This window comes from Procambarus clarkii, chromosome 35, assembly GCF_040958095.1.
Source record: "Procambarus clarkii isolate CNS0578487 chromosome 35, FALCON_Pclarkii_2.0, whole genome shotgun sequence".
In the NCBI taxonomy this organism is placed as follows: domain Eukaryota; kingdom Metazoa; phylum Arthropoda; class Malacostraca; order Decapoda; family Cambaridae; genus Procambarus; species Procambarus clarkii.
This window is the reverse complement of record NC_091184.1, coordinates 10,952,327-10,975,593: the sequence shown is the minus strand read 5'-3', so window position 1 is coordinate 10,975,593 and position 23,267 is coordinate 10,952,327. Positions and strand designations below refer to the sequence as shown.

The 23,267-nt window shown below is 40.5% G+C and overlaps 1 long non-coding RNA gene across 1 annotated transcript in view; it reads left to right on the top strand.

Annotated features, from left to right (window-relative positions):
* LOC138371358 (uncharacterized) overlaps positions 1-22,814 on the top strand; it is a 50,342-nt gene extending 27,528 nt beyond the window's left edge. The window contains exons 2-3 of the long non-coding RNA XR_011230411.1: positions 3,730-3,799; positions 21,734-22,814. This is a non-coding gene — a long non-coding RNA (uncharacterized lncRNA). The remainder of the gene's footprint in view (positions 1-3,729; positions 3,800-21,733) is intronic.
* The last annotated feature ends 453 nt before the right edge of the window (positions 22,815-23,267 follow it).

Below are 23,267 nucleotides of genomic sequence, written 5' to 3'. Positions count from 1 at the left end.
CACCAGCTGACTGTGTGAGAAGCTATGTCTCTGTGACTTTACTCACCATACAAACTTAGATGTACAGTTATGGTGAACAAAACATGTAAATACTTATATATAACGTCTGTATATAAAAGCAAAAACAGTATGGTGGGTGGAGAATGGTGGCAAGTCAGGTGAGGTGAGGTGAGGGAGGGAGTGGCAGCCAGTCACTGCCTGCCACTGCCACTCAGCATACCAACTTAGTGGTTTGTCATGGTGAACAAAACATGCAGATACTTATATATAACCTGTGTATATAGTGTAATAACCGACAAAGTATTTGTTCACTGTTTGATGAACCTAATTGAGTCAACAATATGCACACCATATTTTTGAGTACAGCGATGATTCACTCATTTTATTATATAAATATATCACACTACACACTATTGAATAATATTACAGCAAAAAAATTACAAAAAATCAATCAGAGACATTGAAATAATTAGGTAATTATCTCTTTGTGGAAACTCTGGCCTGACAGCTGGCGATCAACAGACCGCCTGGGACGCACGCTCAGTCAGCGCCTGATTTTTGCCACACTTCCCCGCCCTATAGTGGGCAATATATGCCACTTACAATTTTTTTTTTATTTTTACCGTGATCAGTGAACACAAATTAACAGGTTAGGAAGAATAAATAATTTTTTTTTTTTTTTTGGTATGCGCCTGTGGGTGTCAAATGGTATATAGCTATGCGCCATTTAAGGGTTAAATGAGTTCAAACAGTAAAAATTGTTCAAATTTATCACGAAAATCCATCGCGCGTGAACCCGACGTTTTTACCCCAGGAAGAGGAGAAGCACATGGTGCCAGCCATCTCATCCAGGCCCAATGCGTTGACATGACCTGTGCTTATTTTATAGGCATACTCAAAATTTAATGTACATGTTACAAGTTATCAAATGACTGTTACAATTTGTTTTATTTAAAATATTATTCTAATAGGATTGTAGAACAGACAACTGTGCACATTATTTGTAAAAATGGTGAGAATTGGTCAGAAACGGAATTTTTTGAAGCTGACTCAAAGTTTTAGAGATAACTGAAGTTAAAGTTATCGACAATGAATAAGGTAGTTCTAATTCATTAATTTACTTATATGTTTTAATAAACGTTGTTTGGCATTCGTACTCGAATATGTGAAAGTTGTAGGTCAATATGTGTTGGAATGATGTCAAGAAAAAATACCCCCCCCCCAAAAAAAAAACAGCTAAATACTGTATAGGGAAAATTATAATGATTTAGGGGATAAAAATGTATATAGTGGCACCTCGATTAACGAGTTTAACCCTTTCTGGCACCGAGCTCATTATTTGGAAACTCGTCTTTAGAAACAAATTTCCCCATATAAAATAAAGGAAATAAATTTAATCCGTTCCACTCACAAAAATATCCATACTTGTATGACATTTTATAATGTAAATATAATACTGCACATGTATTTATGAATGTTTTGTTGTACTATTTTCATGTTTACCTTATGAAGAGTCGTTGCTTGCTTGAATGAGACGATGGGGAGGTGGGAAGGAGGAGAGGGGTTATGGTGTGGCAGGAGAATCCACCTCTGAATCAGGGGGGCTCTCTCGGGAATTTCTCCCCACTGGGACCGGATTGTGGTTCACTATCACTGGCTCTTCTTTTCTCTACTTTTCCAAAGAACGTATCTATTGACAATTGCTCGTCTTTGTTTTAGGATGTTCCTAAAACGAGTCAGCAAATTATCATTAAACATGTTCACACACAAGGTTGTCACTGCTTTATCAGGGCAGCTTTTCCAAGAATGCGGTTACCTTTTCAAACATTCCCAACACTTCACTGATCTCACTGGAAGAGGCAGCATCCTCCCTTACCTCCTCATCCCCTTACTAATGGTGCAAATTGTTGATGAGGATCTGCCATACTCCCTTGTGAGATCAGCCACACAGACACCACGCTCATGCTTTGCTATAATTTCCTTCTTCAAATCCATAGTAATTGTGTGTTTCTTCCTCTTGACAAGACTATCTTTAACAAGCAGCTTCTTTGGCGACATCTTGCGTTACAAATTGTTCACAAAACCACAAAATACCGAAAGAAAAGCGCAAATAAATGCAGAGGGATGCTTGTCATGCGCGATACAACAACAACACTGGTGTCGGAGGCGTCCGAGAATTTGTGAGAACCCGCGAGACGCTAGGAAGCACCATGTGGTTTTGCTCGTTAATAGAGGTGAAGCTCGTCAATAGAGACAAATTTGCTGTGAGTGGCTCACTCGTTACTCAAAATGATCTTAGATACAGTCGCTCGTTAATCGAGGTGCTACTGTACTTTATAAAAGTGATAAAGCCCTGATCATCAAAACCGCCTAAAGAGACAAAGAAAATAGAATTTGAAATCTGTGAAAAACTCAGTCAAAAAAAATTCAAAGTCCCAAGTTCTGCCAGTTGTGACTGATTTATTGGGTGACCAATTTCATTCTATCTTGACATTGTTAGGGATGGGTATGCACTCTCCAGGATGTAGAGGTTACATCAAAATGAGATAATAAACAAAGGAGATAAAAAATATATATATTTTTTGGATATTGGTGACAGTAACAGATATTAACATTAGGCAATACATTTTTATGATATTTAACAAAATAGAGCATGATAACATACTCATTATTATTGGTATTATGATGTATTACTCAGCAATGCTATACAGGCACCAGCTGCATATCCACTTTGTCGATACTTCTTGCTACTATTCTTCTTCTTTGTACATTGTACAAGTGCTTGCACATCTTTATTACTGCATTATCCCTCAGTTCCAGTTAATAGGAGCTGTTCTCCTTATCAACAAAATGTTCTCCTTTTTAAAAAAAATTGTCTAAAATATATTTTTGAAAATATTAGGATGAAATTTGCATGACGCTTATGCCAATAAGTTGGAGATTTGTCTAACATTTAATATTAATTTTCACATAATTCAAATATTTTTGGCCCAGCCCCCATTTACAGCATTTACAGGTTAATGCACATGGTTTGTATTACGTAGGCTGTTAGAGAGGGAGGGGAGGCAGCCGAGAACCCGCCCATACCCCTTCCCCTTTCCTGCCCCACCCTCCTTACTCCTGTCCACCCTCCATACTCCTGTCCACCCTCTTTACTCCTGTCCACCCTCCTTACTCCTGCCCACCCTCCTTACTCCTGCCTACCCTCCTTACTCCTGCCTACCCTCCTTACTCCTGCCCCCCCTCCTTACTCCTGCCCACCCTCCATACTCCTGCCCACCCTCTTTACTCCTGTCCACCCTCCTTACTCCTGCCCACCCTCCTTACTCCTGCCTACCCTCCTTACTCCTGCCTACCCTCCTTACTCCTGCCCCCCCTCCTTACTCCTGCCCACCCTCCATACTCCTGCCCACCCTCCTTACTCCTGCCCACCCTCCTTACTCCTGCCCACCCTCCTTACTCCTGCCCACCCTCCATACTCCTGCCCACCCTCCTTACTCCTGCCCACCCTCCTTACTCCTGCCCACCCTCCTTACTCCTACCCACCCTCCTTACTCCTACCCACCCTCCTTTTTCTGGCCTACCCTCCTTACTACTGGCCACCCTCCTTACTTTTGCTCAAAGTACAATACCTAAAAAATATTATTAAATTTTTCAAAAAATTTACTATGTTTTGGTGGGAAAAATTTAGTCATAGAAACCTTAAATTTGTTTTATTTTGCCTAATAGGTAATACTGCTTCCATCTCTGCTCGGCTCCCAAGGACGATAGCAAACACAACTTCTGCCCATTAATGATGGTAAGGACAATTTTATTCTTACTGTACTACCAGTGTGTGTGTGTGTGTATCATATTGTTATTAACTAGTGATGGTAAGTATATTTATTATGTTGTCATTAACTAGTGATGCTGAGTGTATTAACCCTTTAAGTGCGCAACTCATCATATGATGGGTTGAGTGACTTGCAGTAACTTGCGCTCCACATCATATGATGCATTGGAGTACCGCGCAAGATTTGAAAGGCCCGCGAGTAGAGGGGACTCCCATACGCTGCTTAGGGGTTATAGTAAACAGACACCATTTTGTAAAAAAAAATCCAGCTCACGCTACCATCGCGTGGGAGGCATCAGTTACCCAGCAGCCACCATGTCGAGCGCACGGCCGAACGCTTATCGGGCGCGCACCACGCAATCACTCGCCCAAGAGCAAATAACCAGTGAATTATTTTCTGATGGTGAGGAAAGTGATTTTGATAACTAATATTGATAAAGACTACACACAATTGACCGATGATAGTAGCACTGACAGTGAAAATGAGATACAGCCGCCTCCCATGGCGAGGCCTATATGCTCACCAATACCACTTAGCCCAGTGTCTACTCCAATTCACCCTCGACCACACAGTTCATGTGCTTATTTAGAGTCTGAGGATATTTTCGGTGACGAGTCAGAGGAAGGTGACTCATTTTCTGGTTTTAGTGAAGTGGAATCAGAACATAGTGTTACTGGGCCTGGTGCCAGTACCAGTGGTGTTACTGGGCAAGAATTTGTCGCGTCAGCAGCGTCTCGCCCAGCCAAGCGCCACCGCATGGAACAACATGAGGCACCAAGAGTAGTGTAGTGATGGTGATGTTCACGTGCTTCCACCTTATGTGCACGTAGTGGCCGTACTGTGCGTAGATGGGCTTCAGCTCCTGGTCCACGGTGTACATCGCTTCCTCGCCGTCGTGCCCCTGTTGCGTCTCGCAGGACACCAGGTGTACTAGTGTGGAGTGATGGTGCTGGTTTTATTCCTCGAATTCCTGCCTTTGACAATAAAGATGGGATTACCGAGCTTTTCCCTGATAATGGAGAGGATATGAGTAAATTAGATTATTTTACAGCATTCTATGATGAGCCGCTCATGGAATATATTGTACACCAAACGAACCTTCATGCGGCTCATCTCATTAGAAGAGAGATAACAGAATTTTCACGATTGCAACATTGGAAAACCACCAATGTAGGTGAAATGTATGTGTTTTTAGCAATATGTATGTTGATGAAGCACTGTGTCAAACACGCTATCACAGATTACTGGAGCAAAGATCTGACTATTCCAACACCTTTCTTAGGGAAATATATATCCCGAGATAGGTTTCAGATACTCCTCAGGCATCTGCATTTTGCATGTAATGAGGACCGGGCAGAGGATGATAGACTTTGGCGAGTGAGACTATATGAATGAAGTGATTGATAAGTTCAGAGATTTTTACGTACCAGCACAGAAGCTGGTGATTGATAAATCTCTTGTGCTTTTCAAAGGATATGTTTCATTCAAGCAGTATATTCCCTCCAAACGAAACAGATTTGGATTGAAATTCTTTGTACTGTATGACTGTGAAACAGGATACGTGTTATACATGATTCTGTATTCAGGTAGCGATGTAGACATTCCCGGTAACAACGAACATGGTGTCTCGGGTAGTGTGGTGAAGTCACTGATGGCACCATGGACGAACAAGGGCCACATCTTATACACAGATAATTACTATACTAGTCTATTGCTAACTACGTTTTTGGTTGAAAATAGAACTGGATTGGTTGGCACAGTAAAGGCACGAAGGAGGGAAATGCCAGTGTTTGACGGTAGACTTGCAGTTGGTGAGTGCCAGCTACAGAAATGTGATCAAATACTCTCGGTTCGGTGGAAAGACAAGAGAGAAGTGAACATGCTGACAACCATTCATGAGGGTACAATGGTGAATAGTGGCAAGGTGAACTGTGTAACGAAAGAACCAGTATATAAGCCAGATTGTGTTCTTGACTATAATATCAACATGCGTTTGATTGATAAGGCTAACATGATGGTTGGCATGATCGAGTGTGTGCAGAAAACATTGAAATGGACGAAAAAAGTGTTTTTCCATCTTGTTGACATGAGCATGTTGAACTGCTATAATATGTATCTGGGGAAAACTGGACATAAACCTAGTTTCTATGCATTTGCTTTTACACTTGCAACACAGTTATTAGCAAAGTTTGGTCAAGATGTCCCTGGCATACAAAGACCAATCATGAACCCAGTGTTGCAGCATGCTGCAACACCCAGGCTTGCTCACATGGAGGCCTTTCAGCAACACAGACTAAAACATTTGCCACCAGCTGGAAAGCGTGCAATAGGCCAACGTGAATGCCTAGTATGTAAAAACAACAAAAAGGAGAGAACAGAAACGTAAAGTGGTGCAAACATCGTGTGAAGCGTGTGCAGTGCCATTGTGTGCTGTCGACTGCTTCAACGACTACCACTCTCTCCAAGATTTCTAAATGTGCAATAATAGTGCAAAAACCTGTACATAGTGCATGCTTGTGTGTACATATAATAATGAACATTGTGATTACATAATATAATGGCGTAATGGAAAACATTTGTGTGCACATGTGTATACTCGATGTATGTAACATTTATTGACAATGACTGTGATGTAACATTATGTGCAACACAATTAGTGACTAATATTGCTAATAAAATAGGCCTAGACACTGTAAATAATGACGCAAAAATAAATTTGTGGCAACTCTGGTTGCTTGAAGACCGCACGCGACGCCTCTGGGACACACCGTGCATGAGCGATCATGCAGGGTGTGCAACCCGTTCTCACACAAGACAGCACATATATGACTTAATGCTTAAAGTCAATATGTTGAATATGAATTAGTAAATATGTGACATATTCCCAGTTACTTTTTTTTCCAAGGCCCAAACTCTTCCTCACGTACCAATTTACGTCTCACAGTACCCGTCCGTCAACCTAGATAGCAGAATAGTCGTGATTGGTTCAATTATAAGGAAAATTGTACTTTTCAGGTCCCACATGGGTTGTGAAATTTACCTACTATTGTCCATGCTCTTAGAATATTATAGATCAGCTACTTTCTATTGAAGGCTCGTAGTTTTGTTTTGAGAAATATTAGTTGTTCTTAGTTAATTATAATAAGCACTAAAAATGATTACATAGAATAACAGTCCTTCACCAATCAATATTATATACCATAGTTTGTGCTTTACAAATCTTTAAAGGATGTTTTGTAGGAACGCTAACAGAAAACGATGGTACATTGGAATGTCTATGGGGTAAACTACTGTAAACAGGATGGTATTGTGTCTACTATACCAACTACAGGATCGGCATATTGTCCACTACCACCTGTTAGGTGGGTAAGGGGTGCAATACCACCCACAGGATGGGTATGAGGGTCACATCCACCCAGAGGATGAGAATGGGGATCACATCCACCCACAGGAAGGGTATGGGGTCCAATACCACCCACAGGATGAGTATGGCGTCCACTACAACCCACAGGATGGGTATGGGGCTCCAACCACCCATAGAATGGGTATGGGGCCCCAACCACCCATAGAATGGGTATGGGATCCAATAACACCCACTGGATGTATATGGCGTCCATTGCCGCGCGTCGAGCTCGAAAACCGCAGCATTCATCTCAGAACCATGCCTATTTCACGCAGATTCCTTAATAAACGTAAGATTTTTATATGTCACAAGAAAGATAGAAATATAAGCTTTATTCAAAATACCTTACCATGGGCATATTTAAATTTAAAGCGAAGATACGTGTACTTTTATAATAGCCGAGCTCCGACCCCGGACAGATCGATCCACCGAGCCTCTCTCTCTCAGAACAATGTTTATTTCACGTGAATTCGTTAATAAACATATATGTTTTATATGTCTCAAGAAAGGCAGACATATAAGCTTCACTTTAAACACTTTACCATAGACATATTTAAAGTTCTAATGAAGATACATGTATTTTAAAAATTACGGAGCTCCCACCCCGTACAGACTGAACGACAGAGCAACTCTCTCTCAGATCAATGTTTATTTCACGTAAATTCGTTAATAAACACAAATGTTTTATATGTCTTAAGCAAGATAGAAATAAGAGCTTCATTTTAAATACATTACAATATACATATTTATAGCTCAAGTGAAGATACATATGTTTTTATAGTAGCGCTAAGTAGCTTGTCGGGCATGGAGTGCAGACGCCTACGCACTTGCCGATATATTGTATAATTAACAAAGATTCGCCAATAAAGCCTAAAATCTTATATGCCTCCAGAAAGACCGAGATATGAACATTATTATGATTGCACCAAATGAAATATATCATGTTCGAGAACAGAGATATATCAATTTTAAATTAAGTTTCGACTCTTGCTCGGGCGAGAGAGATGGGGCGACTCTCGCCCCATCTATTGGAGATTCTGTGCACTAAAGACCCAAAGCTACTCAACCCCTCTTAGCATTATTTAAGTAATGAAGTAATATGATATATTTACTCACTATAATGTTGGTGCTGAATGCAGAACATGAGAAAACATATATTTACTCCAAACTAATGTAATTTCATTATGAAATAAGTAGCATCAAAGGAAGTCGATGGTCCAAGCGGCAATGTTGTGGAGCGACTTATCCAAGATATATCGTTGTTTGGAAAGTGTTTGTTGGCATATCCAGTTGTCGCACTTCTCTGCACAAATTATCACAAATTTAAAATATAATGTTAACAAGTAGAATACGTATTTTTAATAAAATCTAACATAACTAGCCAGAAAACATTTAACATTTATTAAAATATATATGTTTGGAAGTTAAATCGACTTCATAGGACAATAGTTGTTGTTACAAGAATGTAACAACACTTGTAATATATACTCGTTATTCGTTGACATGCGTTCGCTACTTAAACTACCATGTACTGTACTTACGTAAAATCTCCCATGTCTCTTCGCTCATCTCACCGAACCCTACAGGCTCTGTGATATATTGTTTAATTAATTGAGATTCACAAATAAAGCTTATAATTGTATCTGTTAACAAAAAGGCAGAGCTTAGTTTAGTTCATTTATTATGTACCCCATACCCATCCTATGGGCGATAGTGGAGTGTTACAGAGGCACATAATGGGCTCAGGGACTGAGCTCCACAATTCATATAGCCAAGCAAGTTATAATCTTGATAAGGTAGTTACAAAAGTCAATGCACATTGTCACATCAACAATGGGCTCGAGACCGACCACAAGTACAGTTTATAATTTAAGCAACTGACATATATGGAGGGCTAGTGTCACAATTGATATGTTTATCCTACACATAACCCCCTCTCCCCCATCCAATGGGCAACGGTGGATAGGTTACAATCAAGTCGTTTTTTGCGTTTTATTCAGAGATTAGATCTTATTGGGTGAGGAAAGATATTCATATTTTAAAGAAGGCTTCTTGGCTGATGCTCTCCATTGATGGAAAATATACAACCTTTTGAAAATCAATGTTAGTTTGATCTAGATATTGTAATTAACGCAGTTACCTGGTGTTATTCTTCACCTATATCTTTTTCTGGTTAATCCCTATTTACATTATGCAGTTCAGGTTTCGTCGCCAGACTATAGTTTTTAGTTTAGTTAATTTATCACATAATGGATTCAGGGACTGAACACACAATTTATTTATCTAAGCAAGTTACAATCTTGAGGAGCTAGCCACAGAATTCATAACACATCGTCACATCAACAACATGGGTTCGAGATCGACCACAAGTACAGTTTCTAAATTAAGCAAATGCCATATGTGGAGAGCTAGTGTCACAATTGATATGTTTGTCCTGCACATTTCCACAGTAGTTTGCTTGGGTTCTTTTAATTATCTTAAATATCATTGAAGAGAACCTCCTAGGTACTATAGTGTATATATACTGGTAAGAAGTATAATAATCCTGAGAAATCGTGTAAATTATGTTGTACGAGTGCTTCCAGTTAAGTAACATAGTTCATTTGTGTGCGCGTGCTTGAAGAGGAAATGTTATCCCCCCCCCCCCTTGTAAATATTTGTGGGTTTCAGACCATACGACCGCGGCTTACCCTCGCCGCGGTCGAGGGTTATACCCAGTATTACAAGTAAACATTAGCAATAACAATTATGGAAAGTTCCTTCACCTATACATAGACAAGAGACTGAACTTCAGCACCCACATACAACACATAAGGGGATGCTCTGAGAGAGAGAGAGAGAGGGAGAGTAAAATTATCCACTGAGGTCTGATTAAGTCCTTTTGGGGACCTTAATCATTAGGACGTCCAATGATTAACGCAAAGTGAAGCGTATTCAGATGGTATATTGACAACATTCAGCATATCTCATAATGACCTAGTAGTACTTGGTGCACAAATACCTTTTCCAAGGGTATTTGTGCATACAAAACATAATTAAACACAACTGTACCGTACAGTGTTATATATTTATTTCAGTTTGAACAATTTTCAACATTAACATTCCAACATTCATTTTAGCAAGTTCTCGCAGAATGACGTGTGGGTTAGCAATGTCAAAGGCTGACTTAAGATCTAGGAAAGTGGTATATGACCTATCAGTATGCAGGGTGAGGAATGTGGTAATACAGTGATGTACACTCTTTCCATGCGTAAAGCCATATATCTGGGGAGACAACATATTATTAATTTTGTAAAGGAGACGGTTGAGAACCATCCTCTCAAGACACTTATAGAGACAACTAGTGAGGGAGATTGGGCGAAAAGCACTCGGCTGGTGAGGTTTAGGAATGGGAATAATAACACTGTTGGTCCATGACTTAGGAAGCTCCCCAGTTACATAGCTCATATTATACAATTGAAGCAAGGGATTCCCTGGAACTAGCAGAAGCATATGCAGTATGCCGTAAGTAACTCCATCCTTCCCAGGTGATGTAGCTTTGCCTTTATGTAGAGCAGAATCTAGTTTGTATTCAGTAAAAAGCATGTCACAGTCATCCTCTTGATGACGCATGAAGTCAAGGAGCCTTGCCCTATCAGTATATCTATCATTTAATTCATTCTGTTAGGGTAGAGGAAGACTGTCAAAGCTGGAAGTCGTGGCCCAAGCATCAACAAGCTCATTTGCTCTGTGCAGAGGATTAGGGTACGAGATCTCTGCAGCATTTTTCCCTTTGATCTTGTTGATATCCTTCCATGCTCGACTTAGTGGCGTGTGAGAATTGAGACCACGGACAAAAGTTTCCCAGTCTGTCTGCCTCAGCTCCACCATACGTTCCCTGGCCTTAGCCAGAGCCGCTTGAAAGAGCCGAAGCATTTCAGCAGTGCGGGTCCTTCTATAAGCTGGTCCAATTATTCTGGCAGTGCGTTTTAGTGCATGCAATTTAGAATCATTATAATAAGCATAAGTGCTATGACCAGTGTAATTTGGGTTACGTGGCCTGGACGATGGATCAAGTGTTTCTATAAACTGGTCGATAGTACCAGTGAGCTTATTGTTAAAATCTTCAACTGATGAAGGCTCAGATGACTGCACCATTCTGACACATGAGCAACAAGATTGTCTCGTTGATCGATGGGCAGAGCCAGCCTCTTCCGCTTGAACACTCCACCAGGGAGGATAGAGCTGCCAATGCTTACAGTGGCTAATATGGCCAGATGATCAGACGCCATATCTGGCACTATTGACGAGGCGCACACGGTGTGGGCGACGTTGAAACCGAGACATAGATCAAGAATACCTCCGTAGATATTCGTCGGTTCAAGGTCACCCACAATCTGTGCATCATCGTGACTACCTAATAGTGACAACAGTTGGTTGCCGTTACGATTATTGAACTGCGAATTACCAATATTCCTATGCCTAGCGTTATAATCACCTATAATGATGGTAGGCTCAGTCTGAATGCAGATAGGAAGGTCAGCATAATTAAAGTTACAAGGAGTTGATTATTTAGTACATAGTTGTTTTTCTTTTTAATTGGATGATAGAGGAGGAGTCTTTAACGTGATTGGGAATACATACACACATACATACATACATACATACATACATACATACATACATACATACATACATACATACATACATACATACATGCGTACATACATACATACATACATACATACATACATACATACATACATACATACATACATACATACATACATACATACACGTCCAGTCAGCATATAGCTATTTCGGGACAAAATCCAATACAGTTTATATTGGCGAGACGCCACTGTGATGAGTTTAATTATCACAGGAACTGTAGGTTAATGTGTGACATAGGTGAGGTTAGATGAGGCATCTACAAGCATCAGCTGGAGGCTGATGGAGTGTTGTGGAGGCTGGTGGTACTATGCCCAGATGTTGGAGGGTGGATTTGACTCTCCCACCCTCCCTCGCCCCCCACATTGACCGCAGAACGTGTAAGGTTACTTTTCACTCTCGCTTACCAAGGGTATATCCCCCCCCCCCCCCCAACACACACACATGCATCAGATTCTTAACTTACAATATTTATGATTTACCAATTTATGTTACAACACTGACTCTCAATTTCACAATATTGTATAAACTTTGATGAATCGCACGTCTATGGGTCATCCAATAATGCTAGCAGACTTCTAGATGTTACCACTGCTAAGTTTAGGCTCGGCTACAAGTACCTCTGGGAATTTGTAACATCTGATGATGTAGATTTGACTAAATGTATACTCTGTCAGCAGAACTATTCGCATACTTTGCGTCATTATATGATGGAATGCGAAAAAATCGCGGAATTTAAAGATAACAACATCAATAGTGTCCATGAAATGTGTATAAGTACTTCATTCATAATGATGTGCTGCCCGAAATCTTAGCGAAGTATCCAAAATTTGCTTACTGTAGGTAATGCATGCACATGACTGTAAAGCTGCCGCCCAGTTGGGTGGGTGTGGAGCACATGACTGTAAAGCTGTCGCCTAGTTGGGTAAGTATGCAGCAAATGACTGTAAAGCTGCCGCCCAGTTGGGTGGGTGTGCAGCACATGACTGTAAAGCTGCCACCCAGTTGGGTATGTGTGCAGCACATGACTGTAAAGCTGCCGCCCAGTTGGGTAAGTATGCAGCAAATGACTGTAAAGCTGCCGCCCAGTTGGGTGGGTGTGGAGCAAGACTAGTAACTGCGACTCCTCATAGACGTAAAGTGCCTTTTATAGTGACTGTTGTGAGCCTTTTGTTGAATTACTTGTGACAAAAGATTACTGATGTGTGTATTTGTTTGGTTGATTAAATATGTATGTGTATGTATATATGTATACGTATGTATATGTACATGTATGTGTACATTAATAATTTTGTAACTAGCGTCAAAAGATTGTTATTTGCTTAGCTAAACGAACTAGAGGGTTCAGTTCCTGAACCGATTATGTGCCTCTGTAATCCTTTACATCACCCCCCACGGAATGGGTATTATGGGGTGCATAATAAAAAAAGAAAATGAATGGACCGAACCCCACAATTCATTTAGCTAAGCAAGTTACAATCTTGATGAGCTAGTTACAAAATTCACTATAAGTCGTCACATCATAAATGGGTTTGAGATCGACCACAAGTAGTGCATTACATAATTTATCAGTATTGTGCAGCCTGTGATCCCCGCCTGGCTGGATACTGATACCTAGGTAGTTTTCATGTGTCCAGACACAGGCGATAAGGTGGTATTATTTATTTAACTTAAGAGATATATATTTTTAAATGTTGTCACATTAACGGCTACATCTTCCTTTCTTCTGACATATAGATTTTTAAGATTAATTAAAATATATGGAAACTAATTATACAATTTATTGGCTGGTGTGCAGGGCTTCACACTCTCAGAGCTAGCCATCAAGTAACTATCAAAACGCATATATCTTCGTTTTCACTTCAGTTATATTTATGACAAAGGATTTTAAATGTAGCCTATATGTCTACCTTTCTGATGACAAATACTTTCGTTAATTACAATATCTAGATCAAACTAACATTGATTTTCAAAAGGTTGTATATTTTTCATCAATGGAGAGCATCAGCCAAGAAGCCTTCTTTAAAATATGAATATCTTTCCTCACCCAATAAGATCTAATCTCTGAATAAAACGCAAAAAACGACTTGATTGTAACCTATCCACCGCTGCCCATTTGATGGGGGAGAGGGGGTTATGTGTAGGATAAACATATCAATTGTGACACTAGCCCTCCATATATGTCAGTTGCTTAAATTATAAACTGTACTTGTGGTCGGTCTCGAGCCCATTGTTGATGTGACAATGTGCATTGACTTTTGTAACTAGCTTATCAAGATTATAACTTGCTTGGCTATATGAATTGTGGGGCTCAGTCCCTGAGCCCATTATGTGCCTCTGTAACACTCCACTATCGCCCATAGGATGGGTATGGGGTGCATAATAAATGAACTAAACTAAGCTCTGCCTTTTTGATAACATATACAATTATAAGCTTTATTTGTGAATCTCAATTAATTAAACAATATATCACAGAGTCTGTAGGGTTTGGTGAGATGAGCGAAGAGACATGGGAGATTTTACATAAGTACAGTACATGGTAGTTTAGGTAACGAACGCATGTCAACGAATAACGAGTATATATATATTTTTTTTTTTTGTAATATAACAAAACTATTGTCCTATGAAGTCGATTTAACTTCCAAACATATATTTTTAATAAATGTTAAATGTTTTCTGGCTAGTTATGTTAGATTTTATTAAAAATATGTATTCTACTTGTTAACATTATAATTTAAATTTGTGATAATTTGTGCAGAGAAGTGCGACAACTGGATATGCCAACAAACACTTTCCAAACAACGATATATCTTGGATAAGTCGCTCCACAACATTGACGCTTGGACCGTCGACTTCCTTTGATGCTACTTATTTATTTATTTCATAATGAAATTACATTAGTTTGGAGTAAATATATGTTTTCTCATGTTCTGCATTCAACACCCACATTATAGTGAGTATATATACCATATTACTTCATTACCTAAATAATGCTAGGAGGGTTTGAGTAGCTTTGGGTCTTTAGTGGACAGAATCCCCAATAGATGAGGCGAGAGTCGCCCCATCTCTCTCGCCCGAGCAAGAGTCGAAACTTAATTTAAAATTGATATATCTTTGTTCTCGAACATGATATATTTCATTTGGTGCAATCATAATAATGTTCATATCTCGGTCTTTCTGGAGGCATATAAGATTTTAGGCTTTATTAGCGTATCTTTGTTAATTATACAATATATAATTAGTCCACGCAGTCTCCGTGGTGTAGTGGTAAGACACTCGCCTGGCGTTCCGCGAGCGCTATGTCATGGGTTCGTATCCTGGCCGGGGAGGATTTACTGGGCGCAATTCCTTAACTGTAGCCTCTGTTTAACGCAACAGTAAAATGTGTACTTGGATGAAAAAACGATTCTTCGCGGCAGGGGATAGTATTCCAGGGACCGTAGGATTAAGGACTTGCCCGAAACGCTACGCGTACTAGTGGCTGTACAAGAATGTAACAACTCTTGTATATATCACAAAAAAAAAAAAAAAAAAAAAAAATCAGCAAGTGCGTAGGCGTCTGCACTCCATGCCCGACAAGCTACTGAGCGCTACTATAAAAACATATGTATCTTCACTTGAGCTATAAATATGTCTATTGTAATGTATTTAAAATGGAGCTCTTATTTCTATCTTGCTTAAGACATATAAAACATTTGTGTTTATTAACGAATTTACGTGAAATAAACATTGATCTGAGAGAGAGTTGCTCTGTCGTTCAGTCTGTACGGGGTGGGAGCTCCGTAATTTTTAAAATACATGTATCTTCATTAGAACTTTAAATATGTCTATGGTAAAGTGTTTAAAGTGAAGCTTATATGTCTGCCTTTCTTGAGACATATAAAACATATATGTTTATTAACGAATTCACGTGAAATAAACATTGTTCTGAGAGAAAGCAAATCATCAAATGCAATTCAGCTACAGATAGACAACATTAACATCAGTAATAAAAATGATGGCAAGTTTCTTGGCCTATTCCTAGACAAGAGACTCAACTACAGCACCCACATTCAACACATAACTAAGAAAGTCTCTAAGACAGTTGGTATACTCTCCAAAATCAGATATTATGTTCCTAACTCTGCTCTCCTCTCACAATATTATGCACTAATCTACCCCTATCTTAATTATGGTATCTGTGCATGGGGGTCTACCACTGCAAACCACCTTAAGCCCATCATCACACAGCAAAAATCTGCTATCAGAATAATAATTAACTCTGCTTTCAGACAACACTCAGCTCCCTTGTTTAAATCCCTAAACTTGCTAAATATTAACTCCCTCCACACATTCTCTTGTGTCAACTACACTTACAAAATCCTGTTCTTAAATGCAGACCATGCTCTGAAACTCTCCCTGGACAGATGTAATAGGACCCATTATCACCACACCAGAAATAAATATCTCTTTGATATCCCCAGGGTCAAACTTAATCTGTGTAAACACTCTATGCAAATTAAGGGACCTAGTCTATGGAACTCACTCCCTAGTGAATTGAAAAACTGTAAAATATTTGCCTTATTTAAAAGCAAAACCAAAAAGTACCTAATTTCATCTTCTTAGTTTCCTACACTGAGCTTTAAATTTGCTCTGTACCTAGTGTTACCCAGTCTCCTAATTTTTATGTAGTATCAAACAACCTTATCATTGTGTTCATTGCTGTCTTCTTTTATGTGCTAGCCATATGCTGGATTGTGACTACCAATTTTTGTCAACTACCATTCAAGCTGTCATTGCAATCAATCTTATATTGTTCCTGCTGTATTGTGCCTACCAATTTTTGTCAACTACCATTCAAGCTGTCATTGCAATCAATCTTAGCTACCTATGTGCTTTAATATACTGTACCTACAATTTTCTCTCATCTTATTTTTTTCATTCCACGTAACTGTTATCATTTTTTTTGTCTATAAATTTTGCAAGCATTTACCTTCTTAAAATTTTCTTAGATTAAGGACCTGCCCGAAACGCTGCGCGTACTAGTGGCTATACAAGACTGTAATTACCATAGTATGTATCCTCACATTCCCAATGTACATTCTTCTATATGCATAAATAAATAAATAAATAAATAAAGAGTTGCTCGGTCGATCGATCTGTCCGGGGTCGGAGCTCGGCTATTATAAAAATACACGTATCTTCGCTTTAAATTTAAATATGCCCATGGTAAGGTATTTAGAATGAAGCTTATATTTCTATCTTTCTTGTGACATATAAAACTCTTACGTTTATTAAGAAATCTGCGTGAAATAGGCATGGTTCTGAGATGAATGCTGCAGTTTTCGAGCTCGACGCGCGACAATGGACGCCAAACACATCCAGTGGGTGTTATTGGACCCCATACCCATTCTATGGATGGTTGGAGCCCCATACTCATTCTATGGGTGGTTGGAGCCCCATACCCATCCTGTGGGTTGTAGTGGACGCCATACTCATCCTGTGGGTGGTATTGGACCCCATACCCTTCCTGTGGGTGGATGTGGTCCCCATACTCATCCTGTGGGTGGATGTGACCCTCATACCCATCCTGTGGGTGGTATTGGACCCCTTACCCATCTAACAGGTGGTAGTGGACAATATACCCATCCTAGCTATAGTTGGTATAGTAGACACAATAATATCCTGTTTGCAGTAGTTTACCCCATAGACATTCCAACGTAACATCGTTTTCTGTTAGCGTTCCTACAAAACATCCTTTAAAGATTTGTAAAGCACAAACTATGGTATATAATATTGATTGACGAAGGACTGTTATTCTATGTAATAATTTTTAGTGCTTATTATAATTTACTAAGAACAACTAATATTTCTCAAAACAAAACTACGAGCCTTCAATAGGAAGTAGCTGATCTGTAATATTCTAAGAGCATGGACAATAGTAGGTAAATTTCACAACCCATGTGGGATCTGAAAACTACAATTTTCCTTATAATTGAACCAATCACGACTATTCTGCTATCTAGGTTGACGGATGGATACTGTGAGACGTAAATTGGTACGTGAGGAAGAGTTTGGGCCTTAGAAAAAAAGTAACTGGGAATATATCACATATATACTAATTCATATTCAACATATTGACTTTAAGCATTAAGTCATATATGTGCTGTCTTGTGTGAGAACGGGTTGGGGTGTGATGTCATCGCCCATCTTGTCGGCTCAATTACGTCGTCGGTAAGTTCAATTTAATTTTTTTTTCTCGTGGTCAGGGAACACGACTTAACAGGTTAGGAAGAAAAAATAATTTTTTTTTTTTTGGTATGCACCTGTGGGTAACAAATGCTAAATAGCCCGGAGCCACACAAGGGTTATTCTTGGTGTTTTCATTACCCAGTGATGGTGAGTGTATTCATCATATTGGCATTACCCAGTGATGTTGATTGTATTAGTCATGGTATTAATAACCAGTTTTGTTGAGTGTATTAACCCTCTGAAATGCATTAGCGCCTAATTTCGCTCAGTCAAGCGGTGCACATAACACCTTAACCACTGCACTGTGCCAAACGACAAATGCTTTTCGCCATTAACTGTCCCCACCGACAAAAGTTTTTTTTTTTCGTACTCGGTCAAAACACGCTCGCGGTAGGTTGGATACAAAATGAACTCTTGGGACCTCCAGTGAGAGGCAGCTTTCTTTGAAAAAAATTCCCAGAATGTCCTAGGGCTGCTGGCTGGGTTAGTATTGAGTGAGTAACCATGGGGTGGTGCACGTGCCTCTGGCTCCCAAACACCTGTCCGACGCAGTGTTGAAAGATTGCTCTCTGTCGGTGAAATTCAGACCTTATAGCTTGAAGAACATAAGGGTCATGATATTGATGAAGCTAGGTCATGATATTGATGAAGCAATAAGGACCTAACACAAAGGTCGGATGCAAGTGATACCGCACCTATTAGGACGACACAGCAAGCGTATCCAGTTGTAGCTGTGAACGCCACCCATGCCCACCTATGCCATCTACAATTTATATAGGTGATACATAGATGAATCATTTTCTGGGTTCAGTGATGATGCATCTGATACAAGTAGCATAGATGAACAGTGTTAGCGGTTTCCATGGTGGTGTTTTCCATAGATATTTTCAAGATTAGCTGAATCTCTTCCAGAATGGCTGAATCTCTTCCAGATTGACTGACACTTGCCATAAATGACTGAATCTTCCAGTCAGGGACCTTACAAAGCAGTATTTTCAAGACTACCTTACACATTACAAGCTTGGCTACATACCACTTACAAGTACTAAAGCCAAGGGTGTACATGAGTGCGTTATTTGCAAGCACATAGAACAAAGAAACAGCGAAAATCTATGTACCTGGTGCAACGAGAGCGAAGTCGCGCTTTGTACCATGGACTACTTCATTGATTATTACTCACTTCTGAAGTACTGATTGTGTAATACAGTGTGTTAGTGTGTAAATAGTGTGTGAAACTATACATATTGTAATCTTAGTGAATTTTTAGCAAGTAATATTGCAACAATAAACATTGTGGATACATTACTGACACACAGTATCACAGTTCCATGGAACATTATGAACGTTCTGTTGTATACATATTGTAAATAACAAAAATATGCATCATATACAATAAAAAAAAACTAATAAAACCGCATTGAAAATACATAGAACAAATAATTAAAAATATATTTATGGCAACTCACAATGCTTGAATGGCCTGCACACTTGCTTCTGGGAGTTTCTGGTACGGGCGACCAGCCATGATGACGTCACAGCGCACCTTGTCCACGTCCCCACAGCCAAAGTAAGTGGAATTTTGTATTTATTTTTACATAGACATGTTCAGGGTTAAAAAAAACATTTTTGGGGGAACACTTGATTTCATGTGCACGGGGAATGTCACAATAAACTCAGCGCATCACAGTGGTTAAGGCACTCATAGATATATTGTAGGGTTCAAAACTTGGGTACAAGATGGATTCCTGAGGTGTTTGCCAGCTTGAAAAAAATTCCCAGCATTCCCCACGGTTGTGGGCAAGCTCATATTCAAGGTAGCAACCATTTTGTATGTATCCATATTGAGCTCCCAGTCTCTAGTTGGCCATGTTTTTGAGAAAACACTCTCTGATGTTGAAATACAGGGCATATTCCTTGAAGATGAGCATGCCAGTGATTTTGATAACTCAAATCTGGAAAAAGACCTAAGACAGATGTCTGATACTAGTGATACGGATATTGAAGTGAACGATGTGGAGAGTGTGTACAGTACACAGCTCTCACAGCCCTGCCATACCGGCCTAGGTCATCACCATCAGTGGAACAACACAAATGAATTTTTGTATGTTCTACTGAACATTTAGTGCCAAATGCAATTTGTTCGGATTATCCGGGAATGCTTTAGAGTAGGGTTCGTTAGAGTGAGGATGCACTGTAATTGAATCACTAATATGCTCACAATACTTTTTGAGTATAGCGATGGATCACATTTTATTATATAAATATATCACACTACACACTATAGAATAATATTACTCGAAAAAAACAGAAAAAAAATCAAAGACATTGAAATAATTAAGTAATAATATTTTTGTGGCAACTCCCGCCTGACAGCTCGGGTGGAGCTGACTGCCTCCAATGATTACTCTGTCAACGCCTCACGTTTGCCAGACTTCCTCGCCCTATTGTGGTCAAAATATGTCACAAATTATTTTCTATTTTTTCCCATGATCAGGAAACACACATGAACACTTTTATAAGAAGTGTTGCAGGCTAAAATCGCAAGAGAGCAGCCCAAGGGTTAACAAAAACCAACTAATAATATCAGGGGTTTCGCGGCCTGATGAGGGTATCGACATCATAAAACCAAAACACGCTGAGTCCCTGATGAAGGTAATGCCATCATCAATTAATGCATTTTTAAAAATCCCATTTATTGTCCGAATATTATGGGACTGGTTTTAAATGTGCCCCTTTATATTGTGAACAGTTTGATAGCAAAATGAATGACGTAGCATGAAAATTGAGGTTAGAAAGCTGAAAAGAGTACAGTTCATCCTCACTAACGAACCCCGTTCTAGCGAATTCCCAGAAGATCCGAACAAATTGAATTAGGTACTAAATGTTCAGTGGAACATACAAATGTTTGATTAAGCGAGGATTGTTCATCCAAGCAGTCACCGAGACCGAGCGTCGGAGGTGGCTGTCATCATCTATGATTCGCCGAAGTGTAAACAGTTATACAGTGTTTTATTATGCTTACCCATTGTTTTATAGGGATAAATGGTTGAAGGATGATAAAATGGTATCAAGGGTCATTGGTGAGAGTTGTTGTCAGGGGGAGCAAGTGGTGTCAGTAGTTAGGGTTTATTGTTAGGGGGGGCAGGTGGTGTAAGTTATTCTCATGGAAGGCAGGTTGTCAGTGGTGTAAGTTGTCAGGGAAGCTGGAGTAATAGTGGTGTCAGGGGAGGCTGGTTGTGTCAGTGGTGGAAGTTGTCAGGGAAGATGGAGTAACAGTGGTGTCAGGGGAGGCAGGTTGTGTCAGTGGAGAGCTCTGGCTCTGTTACGGACCGAGCCCAGCGTTGTAACACGGAGCTGTGATGACCACGCCATCTGTGAGTCGGCTCCCGAAACCCCCTCCAAATGGACAGCGCCATCTAGTGAGGACAGGATATACCGGCCACAGGGGCTGGTTTCCCGTCTTGATCAGCTCATAACATAGCCGCTGCTGACCTCTGGTGAGGTGGCGCTTAGACAGCAACGCCATCTATGGAGTGGATAGGTGGGCGTTTGTGTCTAAGCCTGTAAGTGAGGTGCCCTAGGGTGTCCCTAGTACTGATGACGTGTCTGATTACAGAGTCGACCTGGGACTGCTGGATTGGACGATGGGCAGTCTACCCAAGGCAGCCATAGACTCTCCACGTGTTTGCTGTAGAAGCTGTGAGTCACCCCCTGGACGAACACTGTTGAGTGTTAGCCTGCCTGTAACGTGGCAGTATTAGGAATCGTCGTACCCGGGGCTGGCTGGTGGAGAAGACTCGCCACTGGGGTGTTGAGAGAGGAGAGTGATCAGCGGAATCACACGAGGCTCCTGCCTAGGGTTCGCAACCCTAGTATCGGTCGTGGAGTGGCCTACGCAGCGGAGCTGATTGGAACCTGCCAGCTACAGGCTGGATTTGTGGTTGAAGGCCTCCACGACGGTGCACCCAGTGGGACTGTGATTTGGCTGGCCTGTGGCCAGGGTAGATTCGCCTAGAGAATCGAAGGATTCATCGTGAGGCCACAAGAAGAGAACCAGGGCTAAGCATCGTTGAGCACCGTGGAGCATCCTGTGTCTTCAGAGGAAGACCATTCTGTACATTATAGTGTTTATACCCCCCGTGTGACAGTTTATATATTTATTTATTGGTGGTGGTAATATATATATTTAAATTAGTGCATTTTTATCCCTTCCCCTTTAATTTACTTGCGTTACGGAACACACCCCTTGAAAGCCACTACTAACTTGGGGCCGGATACCCAAACTCTAATAACATCAGAGAAGAACCCCAGTTGCGACCCAATAGGGCCGTAACAGGCTCGAGTTATCATGTAAATGGCAATACGTGGCTGGCGCCTCCATGCTCCACCTCGATAGTTCACTCACTGTCTGCTTTTCACCAAATTAGCTGAGAAAATGTTACCATTTCAGTTGTTTGCAACACAAAGCTCTATCATATTCCATAGTCAAAATGAACAATTTATAATAAATTGTGGTGTCAGTGGTGAGAGGATGTATTAGGGGGTGGAAAGGCGTCAGAGAAGGAGGGCGAGTAGAGACGCCAGCTGACTGCCATTTCAGTGGTTTGTAATGCATCACTCTACCATATTCCGTAGTCAAAATGAAGAATTCATAATAAAGTGTGGGGTCAGTGGTGAGGGGATGTATTGGGGTGGGAGGGAGGGGTAAGGAGGCGGCTAGCCTCTATGCAGTCAACATTGGGTCGAGTTTCGTCGAGGTCTGGGTTCAAGGTCTGGCCTGAGGTCTGGCCTGAGGCCTGGTCTGAGGCCTGGCCTGAGGCCTGGTCTGAGGCCTGGCCTGAGGCCTGGTCTGGCCCAAGGCCTGTCAGTCTGGCTGCCACCCTTCCCCCCCCCCCACTCCTATACCGCCAACATGCTACAACCACCCCCCCCCTCCCCTCCCGCACCTGACTACCAGCGGCCGGCCCTGACCCTCCTTCCCCTACCACCGGCGGCCCGCCAACCACCCCTCCTCCTCTCTTCAGTTTGTTGAGAAAATTATGTGATTTTGCTTTTTTGGATTCAATAATGCTCATATATGTAGAATTTTTAATCCAAATTGTTTGTAAGTGATTGTTCTATCAAATGCCATAGTGAAAATGAAGACTTCA